The 22,116-nt window shown below is 39.7% G+C and overlaps 1 protein-coding gene across 1 annotated transcript in view; it reads right to left on the bottom strand.

Moving 5' to 3' along the window:
• Positions 1-22,116, bottom strand: part of MET (MET proto-oncogene, receptor tyrosine kinase) — a 145,637-nt gene extending 123,521 nt beyond the window's left edge. The window contains exon 1 of the mRNA XM_087969312.1: positions 21,847-22,116. The gene's annotated coding sequence lies outside the window, so the exon portion shown is untranslated. The remainder of the gene's footprint in view (positions 1-21,846) is intronic.

Below are 22,116 nucleotides of genomic sequence, written 5' to 3'. Positions count from 1 at the left end.
AGGACAAATGACAACATATGTTCCATGATGTCATCACGATAATGAGGCAACTTGAATCAGGTATTATGATGTAGATGATATAACTATGTTTGTGAGTGATTAAGTCATGATGCATAATTATTGTCATGTTGACCTCACTGTGATTTGTAATAGGTGCCAATGCGTAAACCTACTCATTTGGTTTTATTCTCTCTGAATAATAAATGAAGTAATACAACAGAAACAAGTGTACATTAAGGCAGCCAAATAAATTCACCCAGTGCTATTTATATAGTCTGACAAAAATTCTTCTAAAATAAATCAATGAAACAAAAGCAAAGTTTTGATCAGACTTTTCAAATTAATACTTATTTTGATGCAGAGCGCACTGTTTTGCTTTTTTCTTTGTCATCGCTAGTTAATCACAATTATGGATTCACTCTGTGTAAAATTCACATAATTTATCTCTCTGTGTGTCCCTGTCTTTGTCCCTGTCTCTCAAAATCATAAAGCGAATGAAGTCCATTCACATTTCTAAATATATTGCATGGAATAGTTTCATATTTATAATGCAAGTTTGCTCTACAGAATTGGCACTGTTTTCATTTCACCCACTTATGATTGGTGAGAGACAGGATCACTTTCTTATAAATTAGAACTGAAGATCTGTAGAACAGGCAAAGTTGGAACAACTACAACAGTGGAAGCCTATTTTAACTATTTTAAGAAGAAAGAATTTAGCAGTCTTTTCTTCTTTTGCAGACTTATCTAAAAGGAACAAGTATGTTTCCCCCTCCATCTTGTGACTTTTTGAAGGCAGAATCCTCCCTTTTCCTGACATTCAACTGTTTCTCTTTTGACTCATATAACAATTAACCAAAATATTTTGTTACCTGAAATAAAGCCCCTTCTGTTGCAGAGTTCAATTGCACCTTCAGTTCATCATGCTATCTCCCTTCTCTGGTTGTAGATTGCATAAGTAGACGATATACTTATATTTCCATCATCCAGCAAGTTGTATTCAAATATCAGCACTTAACAGACATAGCTTTTTCTTTTTAATTACAACACAGAAAACAAAAAGTAACTTTCTAGTCACAAAACATAGATGAAATTATGCAGATCTGCACATATTGTAACTTAAGCAGAGGTGGAGAAATTCAGAGCTACATCTAAAACCATACTAGGAGAAATAGAGACGCCATAGGCATTTTTATTAATTAATTTATTCATCAAATTTCTATATCGCCTATCTTACCCACATGACTCAGATACACATTAGATGCATGGCTAAGTTACCCCTCCTCCCAATCTGTACACTGAACTTGTACCCCAATCACAAAATGTTTTCGGGTTTTCATGAAATTACTTCCAGGAATACTTCAACCTCTTAATTACTTAGGAAACAGTCCTTAATTTTAAAAATTCTCCCACTTCCTCTTTATAAAGCTAAAAATATCTTAAAAAGTCAGCTGTGTTTGTTCTAACACTATTTTCAGCAAATAATTAAAACAAAATCTGATATTTTAATGAATACTTTTCTTCATTGCAGATTTTGATGTTTGGTATACTTCATACTTGCATCTGAAGTATATATTCACTTTAAAATTATAGATATTAAAATACAAGGTTATTTAAACACATGAAAGAAGAACTTCTAATATACGTTAAGTGTAAAACAGCATTTTTCTTCAAACTGCTAAAGAAGCCAGATCTTTTGTAAAGTTGCATAGCTGTTTTCCTAGTAAGAAAGCACAAGATGCATAGTTTTAATGATTCGAAGAAAAAAGTTTTACTTGCTCTGCCACACACTTGAAGTATTTCAAGAGCTACCTGATAGCAATTAATTTTCTCAGATATGATTTATAGTTGCAGCATTTTATGTTTTATCATCTTTCTTTTTTAAAGTGAAGGTTAATTAAAGACAGAATTAAGTCACATTCCTTTCATGAATGGGCAGGTATTTGCATGTTTGCTAAAGATTCAATAACCTCTATATATGGTGAGGTAGGGAGGAAACATATTCTGCTATTTGTTATCAGATACTAACAGAATTCTTGTTAATCTATTGTTAGGACAAGTTACAAGGCAAAGAGATTCCAATACACAGAATGAAGTGAATTTTCTCTTGATAATTAGCAAAAGAATATAGAATACTTAAGCCAATGTGTTATTTCAGTTTTTTATTTTTTTATAAATTTACAGACATTTTTAAAGTTCTGTTTTCATTTTGTCATTATGGGGTACTTAGTGTACAGTAATGAGGGGGGGGGATTTCAACAACTGTAGAATCAGGCTGCAGCACAATAAAATTGACAAAAGTGAAAGGAGTCTGAATACTTTCTGAATGCACAGTGTATGAATCCTGATATGCAGTTGTACCTTCAGCAACCAGAAACCAGGAAGATCTGATATTTAACGAAGTGAAATCACTAAAATTTCAAACCTTAAATCAGTGATCCCCAACCTTTTGTATGCCGCGGCCCGGTACCGGCATCAGCTGGGCGCCGCGGCCCGGTACCAGCATCAGCTGGGCGCCGCCATCTTTTTTTGATTAAAAAGTGCTTCCGGTGACCTCACCGGAAGCACTTTTTCATCAAAAAGATGGCGGCGCTAGCTTCGGTGAGCTTTTCCGGGTAGAAATGGCTTTCCCGGAAAAGCTCACCGAGCGCTAGCGCCATCTTTTGATGAAAAGTGCTTCCGGTGAGCTTTCTACCCGGAAAAGCTCACCGGAAGCACTTTTTCATCAAAAAAAGATGGCGGCACCCAGCAAACCAGCGGCCCGGTAGGACTTGTTCCACGGACTGGTACCGGTCCGCGGACCGGTGGTTGGGGACCCCTGCCTTAAATAGCCTGTAATATTACATGTACAGATATTTAATTGTAACATTTAGTTTATAATTGTGTTTTGGTATAGTTTTATTTACAGTATTAAAAAAAATGACTCTGTTGAGAGTCAGGGACAGAAAATGGTGAGCTCCATACCAAGAAACTGAAGAAGACTTTCATCCTGGAAGATGTAAGAGGCTGGCCCGCTATCCTGATCTACCCAATGCGAAGAGGAAACATCAGGGCAGCGTGCTTCAGCCCAGGCTACCCAATGCAAAGAGGAAACATGCCAACAGTTTGGGGAGTTTGTGCTGACCAATTGGCCCCCATCTTCACCTGAATCTTCAGTAGATCACTAGAGATGTGCAATGTTCCTTCCTGCTTCAAATGTTCTACCATCATCCCAGTGCCAAAGAAGCCCTCCATCAGGGAACTGAATGACTACAGACCAGTTGCTCTAACATCTGTAGTTATGCAAATCTTTGAAAGGCTTGTGCTGTCCCAAGCTGAAAATCATCATGGATCCGCTGTTAGATCCCATGCAGTTTGCATACCAAGCAAATAGATTGACAGATGATGCTGTTAACATGGCTCTGCACTACATCCTACAACACCTTGAATCTCCAAATACCTAAGCAAGGGTCCTCTTTGTAGACTTCAGTTCAGCATTCAATACCATCATTCCAGACACTCTTCTAAGTAAATTAAACCAACTAGCGGTACCTGAACACATTTGTAAGTGGATCATAAGCTTCCTAACAGACAAGAGGGCCACTCCTACCCAGTTGGTCACACCCACCCAGTCAGCCCCCCCCAGTTCAACCACAGCCCTGATGTGGCCCTCAGTGAAATTGAGTTTGACACCCCTGCAATACACTATTCACAAGACCCAAAATATATCGCAATAGATAAAAAGAAGGCTGAGGATACAGAATCTTAAAAGGAACTCCTTGGCCATATGCCCTACAATCTTTCTTGTCGTGGTTAAGTGAATCACTGCAGTTGGTAAGTTAGTAACCCGGTTGTTAAGTGAATCTGGCTTCTCCATTGACTTTGCTTTTCAGAAAGTGGCAAAAGGGAATCATGTGACCCTGGGATGTTGCAACTGTCAAAAATACGAGTTAAAATGCTTGATACATTTTAAGCACTTTCTTGAAAGCAGATTATTTTTAAGTTTAAAATTTTCAAATAAAGAACATGTAAATAATTTAGATATTTCCTAACTTCCATTTTGTTGTATAAGATAGAAAGTATCACATTGTTTTGGAGATGACATCAACCAATTCTCCATGGTTATTTTCATTGTTAATAAAATATTAATTAATATTTTGCGATTTTGTGATGGCAATCAGACTTACAGATTAACAGAGTTGGAAGGGACCTGATAGGTCCAACCCCCCCGCCCAAGCATGAGACCCTACACCATTTCTGACAAATGGCAGTCCAATCTCTCCTTGAAAGCCTCCAGTGAAGCTCCCTCAACTTCTGAAGGCAAGCTGTTCCATTGGTTGATTGTTCTCATTGTCAGAATATGTCTCCTTATTTCTAGGTTGAATCTCTCGTTGATCAGTTTCCATCAATTATTCCTTATCTGGCCTTCAGCTGCCTTGGAAAATAGCTTGACCGCCTCCTCTCTGTGGCAGCCCCTCAAATATTGGAACACTGCTATCATGCTTCTTGCACTAACTACTTGAACCCAAGAGTAAAGAAGGGAGGATGGTCTTAGAGATGGTCTTGGGAAAACCATAGCAAAGGGCACAGAAAAGTGTAAACAAGAGGAACAACAAGAGTTGAACTGAGGACCATTTTCAAAATAATGTGCATCATTTCTCTACATATAACACAGAAAATATCCCAGTTCCCAAACGTGGCAGCAAGAGCTTTTCCAGATTATCAGCTTTTCCCAGTCTCCACAATATTGTACATTCATAAAGCAAAATACTTTTCAAGAAAAGCAAATAGCAGCTCATATGTATGAAGACTTTCTGTATTATAACTTTGGGCATGTCCTGATATGATAATCCGATGACTACTTTTGCTCGACAATAGCTACTAAAATCATTTAGCGAAGGCCCTGAGTTTTGGATTTTTCCCCACGGAAGATTAGTGTGGTTAGTTGATGGGAAGTCCAGACCCAAACAGTAAAAGCTTGATAGTTTCACAGAGAAATAAAATGAAGAGCACATTTAGGAGTAGGGAAGTCTAACACAAAGAAATTCACAGCAAAAAGTTAAAAAATGGAAGGATGAAAATCCCACCTATATTTTCAAAACTCTCCTTTTCCTAGAAAGCGCAGGGCTCTAATCCTATGGTCGTGACTGCAATTTTGCTTTGATTTTTTTTACTCTGCTTCAGATGACAAATTGGAATTCTTTTCAAAGACGCCAAACAGGACATTAGACAGTCAGGGGTGGGCTTCAAAAATTTAGGAAAGGGTTCTCTGTCTGGTTGCTGGGTGGGCGTCGTGGCCATGGTGGGCATGGCCTAATCAGCCTACTGCAAGGGGGGCATTTTTGCCCTCCATTTTTGGGCTCCGGAAGCTCTCTGGAAGCCAGAAACGGGCCCATTTCCAGCCTTCCTGAATTTCCGGGATGCCTGTTTTTCACCCTTCTCGAGCCTCCACATGCGCCCTGCACTTACCTGCATACAAAACAGGCCTCGTGAGGACTTCTGGGAGGGGAGGGGTGGGCGGGGCCGGCTAGAATTGGGATTTGGGGGTTCTCCAAACTGCACAGAATCTTAGCTAGGGGCTCTCCCGAACCCTGCAAACCCCCAGCAGCCTACCCGATTCCAGAGATTTGATAAATTATAAAGCTAAAACAGTTTTTGTCATTAAATAATATATGAGGAGTGTATGACAGAAACACCAAAAAAAATTGAGGGTCACATTCTGATTCCAGAAGAAGACTGGATGTTTAAAAACATTCAGATCTCATATTGCTTTAAGAATGCTGCATCAGGCACCTTCTGAAAAATACTGTGGATTTTACTTTTACAAGTAGTGGTACTGCAGAATTAGATGAAATGAAGATGGTTTGGACTGGAACAGACCACTTCAATTCCTACCTATTCAGTGGAACAGAAAAAAATATCACAGGGAAAATGTCTAGATCAAATGCTTAAATATATATTTATTCCTCTAATCAAAATTTACAGTTAATATACATACCAGAAAAAAAATCAAATTACTTTTAAAATGTACCACTCAATCTCCAAAAGCTTCTTTTACTCTGAAGAGTTGATAATTTGATTTTTTAGGATTACAATAAATCAGTACATTCTTCGTGAAACAGTTTATTTTAGCCTGAAGAAATTTATGCCATCTGGATATTCACTAGATGAGTTCAAAGAAAGTTGCAGAAGTTACATTGCTACTAATTTCATCTAGAGACAAAAAAGATCATTTAATCAGCTGACAGCTTAAAATATGTATGAGATTTGCATAAACTGAGTTATGCTTCTAAGTATCTGTGTAAAGGTGTATCCTAGGAATTTTTTAAAAAGTATTCAGGTTTGATGGGAGAAGGGACAAAGAAACAGAAGTTTATATTTGCAATAAAATACATTTTCAGAGGAATTTCTCAGAAAATATATTAAGTTTTGAGGCTCAGAAAAAGTAATAAAGTATCCACTCTTCTATTACCTCTTGGCCCAGTGTAATTAAAAACCCAGGTAATCAATAAGAAAACATCTTTTATATTCTATTATGAGAGCCAGTTTGGTATTCAGATAGTCTTCAACTTGCAACTGTTCAAAATTATGACAGACTGGAAAAAAAAAGGGTACTTACAAACTTAGACTCAGAGTTCCACATTTAGCAGTCTGGAAACCAGCCTGCATTGATGGCTATCTGTCCCCTGATCATGTGACCCTGATTTATAATGGGGTTTTTTTTGGCCATAAATTGTTATTTTCTGATTTTCGGCAAAAAAAAAAACCTATTGCAGACAATGGGACCATGTGTTCACTTTATGACTGCTGCGTTCATTTAATGATTGCAGCAGAAAAGGTTGTAAAATCAGGTAAGTCACATGATGATCCACTTAATGACCAGCATGATTTATGACCATGATTCTGGGCTCAATCATGGTCGTACATAGAGTACCACTTGTAGTATTAAAGCCTGAAACCAAACTAGAAATTGGGATACCATATTCTAGTCCTGCCTTAGGAATGAAGACCTAGGTCCAATCGCTCTTTCTCAGCCCTAGGAAGAAGGCCATGACAAACCACTTCTTACAATTTTGCCAAGAAAACTGCAGAAGCTAGTCCAGGCACTCTCCAAGAGTAAAACTGTCTCTGTGGCACACATATATTTTGCTCAGCAGCCAAAGTCTGAACACATATATACACATATTCTCATCTACACACACACACACACACACACACACACACACATTTGCAATAGAGGCAAATATCTGTAGCTCGGGTGTAGAATGAGAGTTGGTTATGGGTTGGTTTCCCAATGTTTCATTACCAAGCTAGGTAACATCTCCAGTGGAGTTTAGGGGATGTCAGTGTTCTTCAGTTTATAAGGGCTTCATGTGGTCAGTAGGTCATGTCAGGCGAGGGTCTTGTGATGGGTCGGGTATGAGTCACCAGTGAGTCTTGTGATGAGGTTATATCAGGTAAGGGCGTTAGGAGGTGACGTGCTGATTGGGGGTGGGCTTGTGTGAGTTGGTTGAGGATCAGTACTGTCTCTGGTTGGCTGTGCAGTTGATTTGAATTCTGAGGGGTTTGTAGGCTGGTTGTAGGTCAATGTGTCTGTTGATGGAATTGCTCATGGATTGCCGGGCTCCGATGACCTCACAAGTATGGTGTACAATAATGTGGCCAATGATTTTTGAACTAGTGCTGTTTGGTAGGGTTATGGGTAGAGATTAAAGATTTGAGATCATGGTGTTTGACTGCCAGCTGGTATTCATGGATCCTGATTTTAATTTAATTAGTTTGTCCCATATATAATTGGTTGCAATTGTTACAATTGATTTTGTAAATTACATTGTTTCCTTCGTCCTTCTGTATCTTGTCTTTGGTTCTGGATAATTTCTGACGGAGTGTAGCTGTGGATTTGATGGCTATTGCTATTCCTAGAGGGTGAAGACACCAAACAGCACTAGCAACACAAAAATCATTGATCACACTACCACCTGCACAAGCAACCAGAGACAGCATCGACCCTAAACCAACCCCTTGCAAATTGTCCCCCAACCAGTATTTCACCTGCCAATGACCCTCACCTGATGTAATCTCCCCATCACAAGACCCAACACAAAATTCTCCCTGGTGATTCACACATGACCCATCTCAAGACCCACACTTGACACACCCACACCTGACCCACCACAAGACCCTCACCTGATGTGACCTCATCATCACAAGAACTACTGACCACATGAAGCCCCCATAAACAGAAGAATATCGACACTAACATCCCCTAAACTCCGCTGAAGATGTTAACCTAACCTGGTAACGAAACGTTTGGAAACCAACCCACAAGCTCAGAGAATGAATCTTCACTTTCAGATGTATGTTTTATACTTAGATCTATGGTTTCACCTGATATCAAAACAAATATATTGTTACTAATTTCACTCTTTTGAATCATTCCCAAATGAGATTTTGAATTATATGCATTGTCATATCAAATTTTGAATTGTTTGTATTTACTTGCAAAGTTTGCACCTGTGTAAAGAGGAAGTTCTATATTTGTACTAGGGTTTTAGCTAGGGATGTATGAAACTGTTCATTCTGAACTCTTACATTTGTCTGCATAATGCAAATTTACATTATTTATTTATACCCCACTTTTATCATTTTTACAAATAATTCTAAGTGGCAAACTTACCATATCTACCATAGCCTTCCTCCTATTTTCTCCACAATAACCCTGTGATATGGGGCTTGGGGAGTGACTTTGGGGTTAGCCAAAAGTCACCCAATTGGCTTTGATGGCTAACGTGGGACTTAAACTCATGATCCCTTGCTTGCTTTCTAATCTGTTGCCTTAACCATTATGTCAATTTTGCTTTGGCCCATACTCGAATTTACATTTACAGTTTTTGCCTCTTTCCTTTAAATTTACTTTCTAACATTACTTGGTGTTTATTACAGCCTCTCCTTCTTTTCAGGGGTCAAACATCCAAATGTACATCAGAATATTATTTTATTTTGGTGGAGGCCTTTATGGCCAGTATTATTTGGGCAGCGTTGGGGCTTCAGGATTTAGTAATCATGGTCTAGGCAAAGATTTCCTGACTTTTGCCACCAACTGTGGCTGGCATCTTCAGAGGCAAGGACATCCATTATGAGACTGACTAATTTTATGTCTGACTATGCAGGACTGACTAGTTTCTAGCTAGGTGACCCAGAACCTTACAGGCTCCCAACTGCTTACTTTTCCATGGACACTCATTTTTGTATTTGGTATCTTCCCCTCTAATTCATCCACTGGAAGAAGACCAGTTGAATTTTAAAAAGAGAGAAAGAAAACAGCAAAGTTTAGCATTTTTCCCATCATATTAGGTGGCAAAATTCTAGTCTATTTTACTAATTCTTTTTAAAGTCTGTATTTCATTGTTACAGTGTGAAATGGTGTGGTGTAGTGTAGTATAGTATATAGTATGCATAACGCTCCAGTGAACCTGTATATAAAAACATTAATTAACAAATCTGGTCTTTCTCCATGCCACCACTATACCTGCTTTTACAACAACATCAACAACAATGTAAAAAGGTTCACTGTTCGATAGTCCACCAACCCAAGATGAAATGGCTATGGAAGACAGTAAGTGGAGGAAAAGCTATTGTATAGTGTACAATAGGCAACTGAATGTAAAGTGTTTGCTTACAATGAAATGAAACAACAGTTGGCACCACTTGATGTGACCCACATTGAAAACTTTGCTTTGGGTATTTAACAGGAAAACACAGGTGAAGTTGACTTCCGGTGACTAGAGCAGAATATGATCTTATACATTCTTGCCTATAAGAGTTAGTGGACTGTACTTATTACATGAGGGAACTTGTTCTACGGATCAACCTTAAATATTTTAAAATGTGTAACTAATGACAGTTGCCTGAAGTGAGACTGCTTACACAGATGGCTTACTTTACACATGGAATGGTCATTATATTCTTGTAATAGCTTGGCAAATACACATCTTTTTCTGAGAATGCAATAAGTGAAAGAATGGACGTTTTAAAACTTCAAAGGAAAGGGGAAAACCTAAGCAATGGCTGGTTGTCTGGCAAGGCAGAAAACAGTGCATGGAAAAATTGAAACGTGCACATATTAATGAAACTTAACTGAGAATTCAACAAAATGCCAAATCAAAAATAAGACATGTAATTGAAATCAGCCTCTATTTTGCCTGTATCATATTGCAGTTAGTATCTCATTTAAACATTTTAGGATTAAACAATTTCTAACAGATTAGTCAATACATATGGGAAGGAAGGCTTACTTTAGTTCCAGCAGCATCAGATACAGAAAACAGGAAATATATACAGCAAGAAAGCATTTGTTTTCATACAATGGAACCTACAGATGTCTCATCTACAGATTTTAGACAAATAGGCATTCCATGTACAATTGCACATTACAGAATAACAGGATTATATAAGATTTCCAGGATATTTCATAGCCTGCTAAAACTTGGACAAGGGCAAAACACAAAACAACTGATACCTATTCTGCTCAGTGCACTGCTCTTAATCAGCAAACCACTCAAGCACAGGAAGAGGAAATCAATTTTCAGGAGTCAAAGACTAACAATTGCAAATTTAGCCAGATTGATTCTACAATCTCTTGCTACTTTCAACATTTCTGAGCAAATAGTTCAGGGGTTTCAACAGCAAAGAATGCATTTCAGCAAATATCTCTGCTTTGTTACTAATTTTAATTCTTAAGGTATAAAACATTTCAGCAATGTATCTAAGGCATTTTGTATTCCATGTGGTAGAAATGTCTATGAACCTACTGAGCCAGGGAAAGGGAGAAAATCTAAGAACATTAAATCTTAAGCATTTAAAAATTATTTACTGAATGCATATATTAATTTAATCCCCCAAATACAAAAACCTGAGACTTCCTTGAAGGCTTCCATGAAGCTCTTCTGAAATAGTACGGAATCTCATGCATGAGATTCTAGCATGTCTAATGTTATTAAAATAAAATGACATAGGATTATGGTTGTCCAAATAAACTGGAATGAAGCACATAGAAAAAGAGGGAGAAGAGAGATAGGGATGCATTTTTATGACCTACACAAAAAGAATATAAAGCATTCCACAAAACTTTCATAACCAAAGTCATAATAGCTGGAAATACTTAACATTCCAAGGAATTACAATCAAATTTTAAGTACTAAGGTTTGTGGACCTGGTTTTTCTTCACTGCTAATCTAAGCAAGACTCAGTGAGTATGCCAATAATACACTGTTCAAAAAAAAAGGGGAATACAAAAATAAGACATCCTAGATCTGAATGAATGAAATATTCTTATTAAATACTTTGTTCATTACATAGTTGAATGTGCTGACAACAAAATCACACAAAAATTATCAATGGAAATCAAATTTAGCAACCCATGGAGGTCTGGATTTGGAGTTGCACTCAAAATTAAAGTGGAAAAAAACACTACAGGCTGATCCAACTTTGATGTAATGTCCTTAAAACAAGTCAAAATGAGGCTCAGTAGTGTGTGTGGCCTCCACCTGCCTGTATGACCTCCCTACAACGCCTGGGCATGCTCCTGATGAGGTGGCGGATGGTCTCTTGAGGGATCTCCTCCCACACCTGGACTAAAGCATCCCCCAACTCCTGGACAGTCTGTGGTGCAATGTGGCGTTGGGGGATGGAGAGAGACATGATGTCCCAGATGTGCTCAATTGGATTCAGGTCTGGGGAACGGGTGGGCCAGTCCATAGCATCAATGCCTTCGTCTTGCAGGAACAGCTGACACACTCCAGCCACGTGAGGTCTAGCATTGTCTTGCATTAGGAGGAACCCAGGGCCAACCGCACCAGCATATGGTTTCACAAGGGGTCTGAGGATCTCATCTCAGTACCTAATGGCAGTCAGGCTACTTCTGGCGAGCACATGGAGGGCTGTGCGGCCCCCTAAAGAAATGCCACCCCACACCATTACTGACCCACTGCCAAACCGGTCATGCTGGAGGATGTTGCAGGCAGCAGAACGTTCTCCATGGCGTCTCCAGACCCTGTCACGTCTGTCATATGTGCTCAGTATGAACCTGCTTTCATCTGTGAAGAGCACAGGGCGCCAGTGGCGAATTTGCCAATCTTGGTGTTCTCTGGCAAATGCCAAACATCCTGCACGGTGTTGGGCTGAAAGCACAACCCCCACCTGTGGACGTCAGGCCCTCATACCACCCTCATGGAGTCTGTTTTTGACCGTTTGAGCAGCCACATGCACATTTGTGGCCCGCTGTAGATCAAAAAGCTTATTGTTCAAAAAGCTTATTGTAAAATCATGTGTATCAATTATCAATACTTCTAAAATAATATGCATGTAAAAATGCACTTTACAAGATACAAACACAATGAAAATCCTTTGTTTGTAGACATAGTATACATGTTCAGCAATATTGCTGTTTTTCCCTCTTAGTTTAGGTATACCAAACTGGTTCCCAAAGTGTAGATTAAAACAGAAAAAAGCAAGAAGAAAACTATGTATCTTATCTCACAAAACTGCAGGATGTTCAGACTCCTAAGGCAGCATTTTTGTCCAGCATCAAGTGTCAAAACATAATACACAGACAGAGATAAACAAACAAACTCTATTATGTTTTTTATCAATATATGTACATGTATACCACATTCATACCCATCAGATGGTTTGGTGGTAAAAGCATCTTCAAAACTTACATAGTCTTGGTGCTAAATTAATGTCATATGCCATCCTATATTAAGGATCCTCTCCTCCAATTATTGTTTTGCTTAGCTGCTTTGTACTGCTTCATTAGATAAACCATAGGCTGCCAAGTTTTGTCTAATGGATATTTGGAAGTACTGTAGGTTGGAAGTTATCACTGTTAATGAGGATGTTAGATCTGTTAATTTTTAGCCAGTAATTAAAAATGGCAATGAAGATTCTGACTTCTATTCTTGAAGTTCCTAATTTATACACTACTAAAACTCCTGTTTGTAACTTTCAATTAGCCAAATGGTGTAGCATAATGAATTTTTTTTGAATCAAGGTATCTCAAATCCTCTAACCTAAAGAATGCAAAAAAAATCTGGGACCCATTACTCCCATGTAATTGAAATATAACCCAGTTATATTCACAAAATATGATTGCTGCACCATTGCTACAATTAGAGACAATCACGTGATTGTGGTTTCTGACACTTCCTGCTAGCTTCCTGCAGGCAAAGTCAATGGGGAAGCTGGCAACAAGTTGAAAATAACTGGGTTTTTTGCCTCCTTGTGCCTCTATTTAGGTAATGGAATATTTTTGAAAGGATGACCCAACAGGTTCTAGTTCTAAAGCTATGTGAGATATACATCTAGAGACCTGCAAGATTGATCTTAAGAACTTGAGCGGTACCCTCTCAGGTGTAGTAAGGCCCCACTTTAGTCTCATATAATAGTTGTGCCATAGTTTTGGCCTCAAAATGCTTTAGTGAACCTGAAATATAATGGGAACCTTTAGAGAAATAAAAACACAGCATAACCGTGGCACTCCTCTGGGCAACCTGCAATATTGGGCCAATATGGGTGCATGAATCCCCAAGAGTGACAGCTAATTCTCAGGTAGTTAAAGCATTGATATACCAAGTATGAATTTTAGGCCTTGTATTAAAGGCCATTTTTTTTGTTTTTTGATAATTTATCTTTTTTTCTTCCTTCACAACAATGGACAAAAAAATCTAACAGGTCTTCACATCTCTGCCACAGATGACAGACTAACCTTTTCATCAGCATATGGGAGAATTGAAAGGTGTCTATCAGCAAATTTTGGTAGGAATACACAAAATCATTATGAGAGAAATGTATTTATTATTCACATCAATTCAAAGACTTCTGGCAATTACAGTAATAAAACACAGGAAATATCCAGAATAAAACAGTAAAATTACATAATTATAATTATATATCTCTGTAGGGTTTCCAGGACAGTTCATTTTAAATCTTTTCTGTAAGGCCAAACTGAAGAGGCCAATCTCAGTCCAAACAAAGGAGTGTTTCAAAGTATTAATATTGATGCTAATACAGAGAAATAGCATCCATGAGTCTGCCTTGCGAACTTCATGAAAATTATGGCCTACTGGCTGTTTTTCCCCAGTAAAAGCTAATAGGGCAGGGTATTTTTGGTTAGAAAAAGTGGTACGGAAAATACCAATAAGTCACGTAGGACATTATAGGAATGAACAATAACTTGAATTATGTTTTAAGCTAATTAGAAGTCAATGCAGGTCTTGGGGCAGAGATTCATGATGGTATCAGCTAATAAATGGTCAGTTGCATCCTGGATTAATTGAAGTTTTTGGATGGTCTTCAAGGGCAACCCCATGTGGAGCACAATGCAATAGTCCAGTCACATGGTAATGAAGGTATAAGTTACTGTGGCACTTAGTGAACATCCTATGAATTACTTGATTAAAAAAATATATTCTGAAATCACTAACATTTTTTCATTATGTTGGATACAAAGCAGAGCCTCCATTACTAATTATAAATAGATAAGCTTATTCCACTTATTAGAAATAATGCACAAGAAAAGCAGCAGCATGGATTTGATCTCAAAAACCAGTAAGAGTTCTGTAAGATACTTGCAGTTCAATGTAATAAAGTTATTGGAATGTTTCCCAGACATAACAATGAATGATACCATATTCTACAAAAACTACACTTCTTAACACTATGCAGAACCAATTATATATAGACCAATTATATATACACTAGTCAACCTTTTATTAATAAGACTATATAATAGAGGTGGGAAATCTATGACATTCCAATTTTTCATGAACTACAAGTCTCAGAAACCCCTAGTATCCATGCTCATTGAGCTGTTAGAAACCTTGGTTGCAATCATCTCAAGTTCATCCCTTCCCTTCCTGGTGCCACAAATTACTATTAGTTGCGTGCTGCCTTATTGGAACACTAAGCTCTGTACCAGAGGATCCATGTTTGGATCAGGTGGAAACATCTGGAGTAGTCACATGACACCCTCAAAAAGGCTGCTTGAATAGATGTGGCCACTTATAGTTACCATTTATCAGATGGCATTAATAAGGTTGTTCATTGCCTCCTTTTCCAAATCCCAATTCTTAGAGGATGTCGTCTACTGATTTGCTGGACTATAACCATCAACCATATTTTTTTCAAGAATGTTGCTGGGTCTAAGACTTCCATAAGGGTTTAAAAACTTGGGTCTGCAAACTGGTTTCTGGAAGTAGCTCCGGTAGTAAATTAGATAAAATCCCACTTCCATCCTTTTTATGCATTGATCCTTTATTTAACTTACTGTTCCAGTCTTTCAATTTTAAGGCTTGATGTTTAATGTTTCTATTTTAATTGTCTACGTTGCTTTCATGATATGGTAAGACACCCAGAATTGTTTGACAGTGAGTGGGCAGCGTACAAATTTAGTAAAAGAAATAAATGAACTTCACATGCAATGGATCACAGTCTTCTGAGATTTACACTGATATCTGTGTAAAGACACCATTATGCAAAGACACAGTTCCTTCTTCACTTCTGGGCTTCATGTACCGCTCAGTCCGTTTTCCTTGCTTTTAATATTTCCACCTGTTGCCTACCTAATGTCTTCCTAATATCTACATGCACATGGCTAATTTTAATTGGCAAATCTTCTCCAGCAAGAGGACAGCAGAGAATTAAGTTATCACCAAGAAGCCCCTCAATTGCTTAGTTTCTTAGTTCAAGTTTCACTGGAAGTTTAAAGAGGTTAATCAAAGTAAAGAGGCAAAGATAGTCCTGCCAATTTAGAAGCTTCTCCTCCTTCATCTGTGTCCTCCTTTACACTTTCTTCGGGAGACTTAGAAGCTCAAGATTCCAGTCATGCCAACTGACCAAGAAATGTCATTCCCCAATCAGGGATCTTTCAGCAATGGTTGGCCAACTATGTTTATCCTCTCATCTTAAAAGCCTTGATTTACTGTGTAGAAGTTGGCAAAAACTTCATTATCCAAATGATGTAAAATGAGTCAAATAATTAATTTGCATTGTTGTACAATGATGTTATCATGTAAATGATTTATACCACTAAGATGATGTGCTTTCCAAATCACTACACTTTCATATTATAATAGATATTCTTTCCCCCAATTTATCCTTAAAAATGAGGGTTAACTGTACTTAAAAAACATTCCAATTGACTTTATAGAAATTTGGCATAACTATATTCTGCTCATGTCATCAAAGGATGCAATCATCCCATATTCTGCTGACAGAATGCAATTCATAGTCATAATTGTGTAAGGCAATTTTCACTAATCTGGTGCTTCCTAAATCAAAGGCATGCAACTTCTTCCAGTCCATGATGGTCTTTACTGGTGTGTTAGGGAGACACTATAAAGAAAAACTGGTTTTGTATTAGGACTTATGGAAGTCTCGACTTATGGATGCCTTATTTTCCCCCCAAAATCTGTATTTACTATTTCCCTCTACAGGTAGTCTTCAACTTACAACTACAATTGGGGCTGGAAGCTGTTGCAGTCGTAAACTGAGTCAGAACCAATTTTATGACAATTTTTACAGAGGTCATTAATCAAATCACATAGTCATTAAGGAAATCCAACTTCCCCAATGGCTATTTTGGCCAGAAATTGACAAAAATGGTCATAATTCACGATCATGTTATTGCAGGACATTGCCACTAGTCATAAACGTGAACCAGTTGCCAGGCACCCAAATTGTGATCATGTAACCATGGAGCTGGCGTGACAGCCATTAAGTGCAAGTACAGATCACAAGTCACTTTTTCTAAGGCCATTGTAACTTTGAACCGTCACTGAACAAACAGTCATAAGTTGAGGACTACCATACAGTATATTCTTCTCAGGATTAGCTATTCAAAAACGAAAAATAAACTTTCCATTGGAGTCACTCATTCACAATACAAACCATGAAATACACAGAAAATATTTTCTATGGCTGCCGAATTAGAATATTTCATTCTGATTTCTTAATGTCAATGTAACATGGAGACACTAATCAAATGTATCTAATGAAATACATTGCAAAATCACCAAGTTCGCATGCCAAATTCAAAGTTCTGATGAACAACTAAAGTGTTACATAGTTTGAAGACTAGCTATCTGAGATGGCCTCCTCCTAATGGTATCAGACTGCCCAAGGCATGCCTGCATAGATGCTGGCTAAGAGTTCCCATTCCTTGCAAGGTGCTTTCCTATTATGTGATATTTCATACCAGGTATAAGATTTCTATCTTATAATACCGAGAAAGCTTTTGAAAGAATGGCCTTTTCAACATGTATTTGGAGACTGAGATGAGAATGAATAGAGGCACCTCATGTGTGATTAACTTTTATCGTTTGATGACATTGATACTATAGTTTTATGACATTATTATACTTAATTATATTTATTTTGCATATACTGATAACTTTCGATAATTTTTGGATTATTGTATTATATTTTTGTAGGTTGTTGCTTAGAAACAAGTGATTAAAGTAACATGAAAGCACTCATAATAAATCTTAAAGCATTAACATTTAACATGTTCACACCAGAAAATAGTAATTTAACTCATATCCTCTGGATATTTGTGAACCACTGGATCCTATTCAGCATTACCAGTATTTGTTAATGAAACTGTCATGCCCTTGTTGGAGTCTGATTCTGAGGGGGAGATTGAGCAGCTGACAGGGAGTGGGAATGTGGATCCTGTGGCTGTGGAAGAAATGGGGGAAGGGCACAGTCCGGCTGGGCATTCAGAGGAAGACCCAGGGGCATCCCCTCTTCATCCTAGGGCACGCAGGGAGGAACGGAGAAGGGAGCAACATGGCTTATAGGAGAGAAAAGGGGCCTGATCCCCTTCATAGGCTGCAGCTGAGCAGACTGTTTAAAAGGGAAAACTGAGCATGGCAAAGTTGCTGGAAGCAAAGTGTGTATTATCTTTGTCTAGGCTTATCTGGGTTTTGGCATCCTCCCAACTGTTCATGTTGCATTATCATTTGGAAGTCTGCAATTTATCATCCTGTCCTGTTGTGTTAATTACTTCAGCATGGTTTGTGTTGGTTTTTTTTATTTCTAATTATTTTTACGTTGAGATCGGACTACTTTTCTTCCCTTCGTAGATTGTTTTTGGAAGAGTTTGATCTCCAGCCAAGGATAACTGGACATTGGGGGGCCAAGTTGGAGGCATTAAAGGGAATTTATCTACCGTGTTTCTCATATAATAAGGCCGGGTCTTATTTTTTTTTTTGAGCCCTGAAAAAATGGCTAGGCCGCCTTTTCGGGGGTGACTTAATTCCCCCCCCCGCATCTTCGGGTGGGCAGTGACGGCTTGGATGTTGACCTCGGCGTTGGTGGTGCACTTCGTATCAGGGTCAACGCAGGCAGCACCATATCCGGGTGTGCAACAAAAGTATTTCCTAACGGCAAGCCCACCCACCATTCCCCCCCATTTCGCATGTTTTAATATAGGCCTTAATTTGGGGGGAGGGGCTTAATTTCATTTCATGCCTATAAAACATGCTGGGACTTCCTATTGGGGGAGGCCGTATTGTTGGAGAAACAGGGTACTTTGGTGACTTTATTATTTTTGTGCCACACTCTAGGTCATCACAGAAACTCATTTATTTGTGCTTTAAGTCTGAGCAGTACTCGTCACCCTTTAAGTCTGAGCAGTACTGTACAATTCTAACAGTTTTAAGAACAGCTTCCTCAAAATGTGACCTTCCAATGGGTTACAACTGGAATTGTGAACCTTTCCAGTCAGTAACTGGAGTGCACAGGTTATGAAAGTGGAATCTGGAGGCCCTGATTTCAGGAAAACTGAAATGAACTATCCAAATAAAGCTGAAAGGCCCTATTACTTAGCAAACAACCTTTTCAAAAAGAGTTCGACAGTTATCATACCGGTAGATGTTGCTATTCACAGACTGAATGAATGTGCTGTGAGAGGAATTAGGTAATTCAAAACATAAACATTGTGCCAAATTAAGGCCAAGGGGCATTTCCATTGTAGAAACAGTTTATGCACAAGAAAATACAATATAATATCATTTCCTAAACGAGCACACACAAATTAACACACAAATTAACGGAACTCCTGCCATCCTCAACCAGTGCAGAAAATTGCAATTGAATAACAATTGGCACACATGACGCTGAGGAAGATTAGAATCAATTCTAATATATTATGACATTGTTACTTGCCATTTATCCTATGCATTCCAAAGTTTTTTACGGGAACTTTTTATTTAATCATCAGATTTGCTACAATAACTTACTAAAAACATGTTTTTGCTGGAACTTAAACTCCACTAGTACACTAATCCTAATTCCTTTGCAGACTTTTACCGTGGCCAGTTATTGAACTGCATTTCATAGCTCTCCACTTTGCAAAAATCAGGTGTAAGATATTCTCCAAGTTTTTCTCAAACTGGCCTAAAACTTACGATGTCCTCAGAAGTGTTGCAAGTCTGAAGCCTCTCCTTTAAAAATAAATAAACAAATAGGGGAAAGGGAGTTGGGTTTCAATCCCAAACATTCCCGATTCTGCCCCTACCCAGATTAGCAGCAGCAGGACCAACACGTGCACACCGGTTCTCTTAAGCACAATTTCTGTGAGAAGACACAAGCGGTAGGCTTACAGGAGAGGAAAGGGGCCTGATCCCCTTTTCATAGGCTGCAGCTGGGCAGACTGTTTAAAAGGGAAAACTGCGCATGGCAAAGTTGATGGAAGCTGGAAACTTATCAGGAAATTCTGGCAGCCAGGCAAGCTCACCTGCAAAGAAGCCAAAGCAGCCACCCTCTCCGGTCAAGATTGTCTAAAACGGTCTGTACTGGACCATTTTCAGCCAGCCCCTTAAAACCTTCGCACGGCTTCTTGGCAGCTACTGCTTGCAACCACCGCTAACCGGCGAGCTGACTCACGACTGCCAGCCGCCGAAGTTCTTTGTAAGCAACCCGCCTTTTTTTCAAGCTTCCTCCTACCGCTTCTACCCCTTTTCTCTCCCCCCTTAGGATACAGTCATTCCTGAATCATCCAGGATCCTATTTCAATAAAAAAAAGGGGAGAGAGATTTATGTTCTTCCTTATTCTCTTTCTCCGCTTTAACATGCTCTGCCTGTCCCTCCCAACCCCAGCCTTTCTCTGGCAATCAGACGGGGGGATCCGTTGGAAATATATCTCCCTCACGCCAATTCGGTCGTGAGGGAATCCGAAGCAACCGCCTCGCCTTTTAGGTTAAGCAAAGGCAGGCCAGCCGCCTCTCCCCCAAGTCCACGATACAGCGCGGAAATAGTTCAGAATTACTATCTGAAGCCCCGTCAAGAAACAAGAATAGGTGGTATTATCCCTATCAGTTCTTCAACTGGGAGTCATGAAACAAGGTTAAACTGGGCATATTTTCTTGAGGAGAACGGAGCAACGAGTCATTTGCTTGCGAGTCCAGGATCCAGTTTGTAAAACAAGCGAAGTGTGTCTTGAGGGAGGGGGGGGGGCTAATGACATTATTCGAGACCAGGGAACTGGGTCAAGTTGAAGAAACCACCGCTCTATATATTCTCAGAAGCGATTTATTTATTTGTTTATTTTTGAACGTTTACTCCAGGCTCGCCCTCCTCTCGAGCTTTCCTTTCGACACCTGCTTATTAAATCCAAGGCCTCTCCTCAGGTGAGGAAAAGCACCCTCGAAGCTTTTAGTGCGCATGCGTGTTCCCCTTTTCCTTTACCCTGAGAGAGAAAAGGGCGGGTAAGGTGTGTGTTCCTGGCAAAAAGAAGGTCCGCCCGGATCTGTGGAGCTCGCAAACAAGGAAAGTTATTCCGATTTAGAAGCTCCACCTCTTAAAAAACGCGAGAAAACTTACTCAGTGGAGTAAAAAAAAGCTTACTCAGTGGAGGGGAGGGGGGAACCACTTTGTATCCACTTATAGACCGATTCCTTTTCGTGTTTATTACCACTTCCCTCGTTCCGGGAATGATCCCCCTGGCAAATAAAACCACCCACCCCACAAACAAAAAGCACATTTAAGGGCTGAGCCCTGCTGCGTCCAGGCACATCTCCAAAAGCAGCGGCACCGTCGCCAAAAACAACCCAGCCGCTCGTTTTACACCTCTCAACGTTGCCTCGCCTCACCCAGCACTTCCCACCCCCCCAAATCTACAGCAAGCGACCGTTCAAAATGAAATTCCGCTAGTCAAAATATTTAAACTCGCCACACGACTCGGATCCGCAGGATACCTTTAAACCAGGTAAACTCCCTCCTTCCTTGCACCAACGAACGCTTGATGGTCGCCTCGCATCCTATACTTATAGGTTAAATGGGCGATATGTGGGTCTTGTGCGAGCAATCATCGCCGTTTAGTTTCTGGGGCTAAAATATTTTTATGCCTTTGAATGAAATAGCGAGGCATTGAGAATCGGCCCTCCTTGAACAAGTCACGCCCCGAGCTTGGTTGTATACTTGAAACCCCCCAAATAAGCAGGAATGAAGTCAGCACATGCTCAGGGGCACTCCCCTTTCCTACTATACAAACCACCTGCCATCGAAAGGAGGGAAAGCGGATAAAAAGCACTCTTTCTAAAAGCAAAGAAGCAAGTACTAACAAAAACTAGCCGGGGTGTTACGGAGACGAGCCTCAGGGACTACGGTCCAAACTCGTCACGTCTACTACGCAAGAGATACTACTTCTAGCAGAACACAGCACAAGCAGGGTCGGGGCCGTGCAAAGCTCCAGAGCTAAATGGCTGGTGCATTGCAGCGGCGGTGGTTTTGTGCCTTGGATCCCTTTTTCCTCGCCCATGCATGCATGCATGCAGCCCGCCGGGGGGATCGTTAGGATTTACATACCTTCCCTGCTGAAGAAGGCGGCGAGGGCACAGCTGGGTTCAGCGGCCGGCTCCTTTTTTTGGCATCTGGCTGCTTTCGCTCCCCTGTCCCACAAAAACGGCCCCCACCCCCGGACTGCGGGGAAGCTACACGCTTCCCCCTTTTTTCCTTGCAGCTTGAACCCACCTGGAGGGAAAGGCGCCGAGACGCCTCAAGGCGCCGCCTGCGAGGGAGCCTCTCTAACGCGCCTGGCTTGTGACACAGGGGCTCCGAGGGAGCTTCTCTCTCCCG

This window comes from Notechis scutatus, chromosome 6 (assembly GCF_049901735.1).
Source record: "Notechis scutatus isolate UNSWTSFEM ecotype Mainland chromosome 6, rNotScu1.2, whole genome shotgun sequence".
NCBI lineage: Eukaryota > Metazoa > Chordata > Lepidosauria > Squamata > Elapidae > Notechis > Notechis scutatus.
Note: the sequence above shows the minus strand (reverse complement) of the source record. Positions and strands in the feature narration are given on the sequence as shown.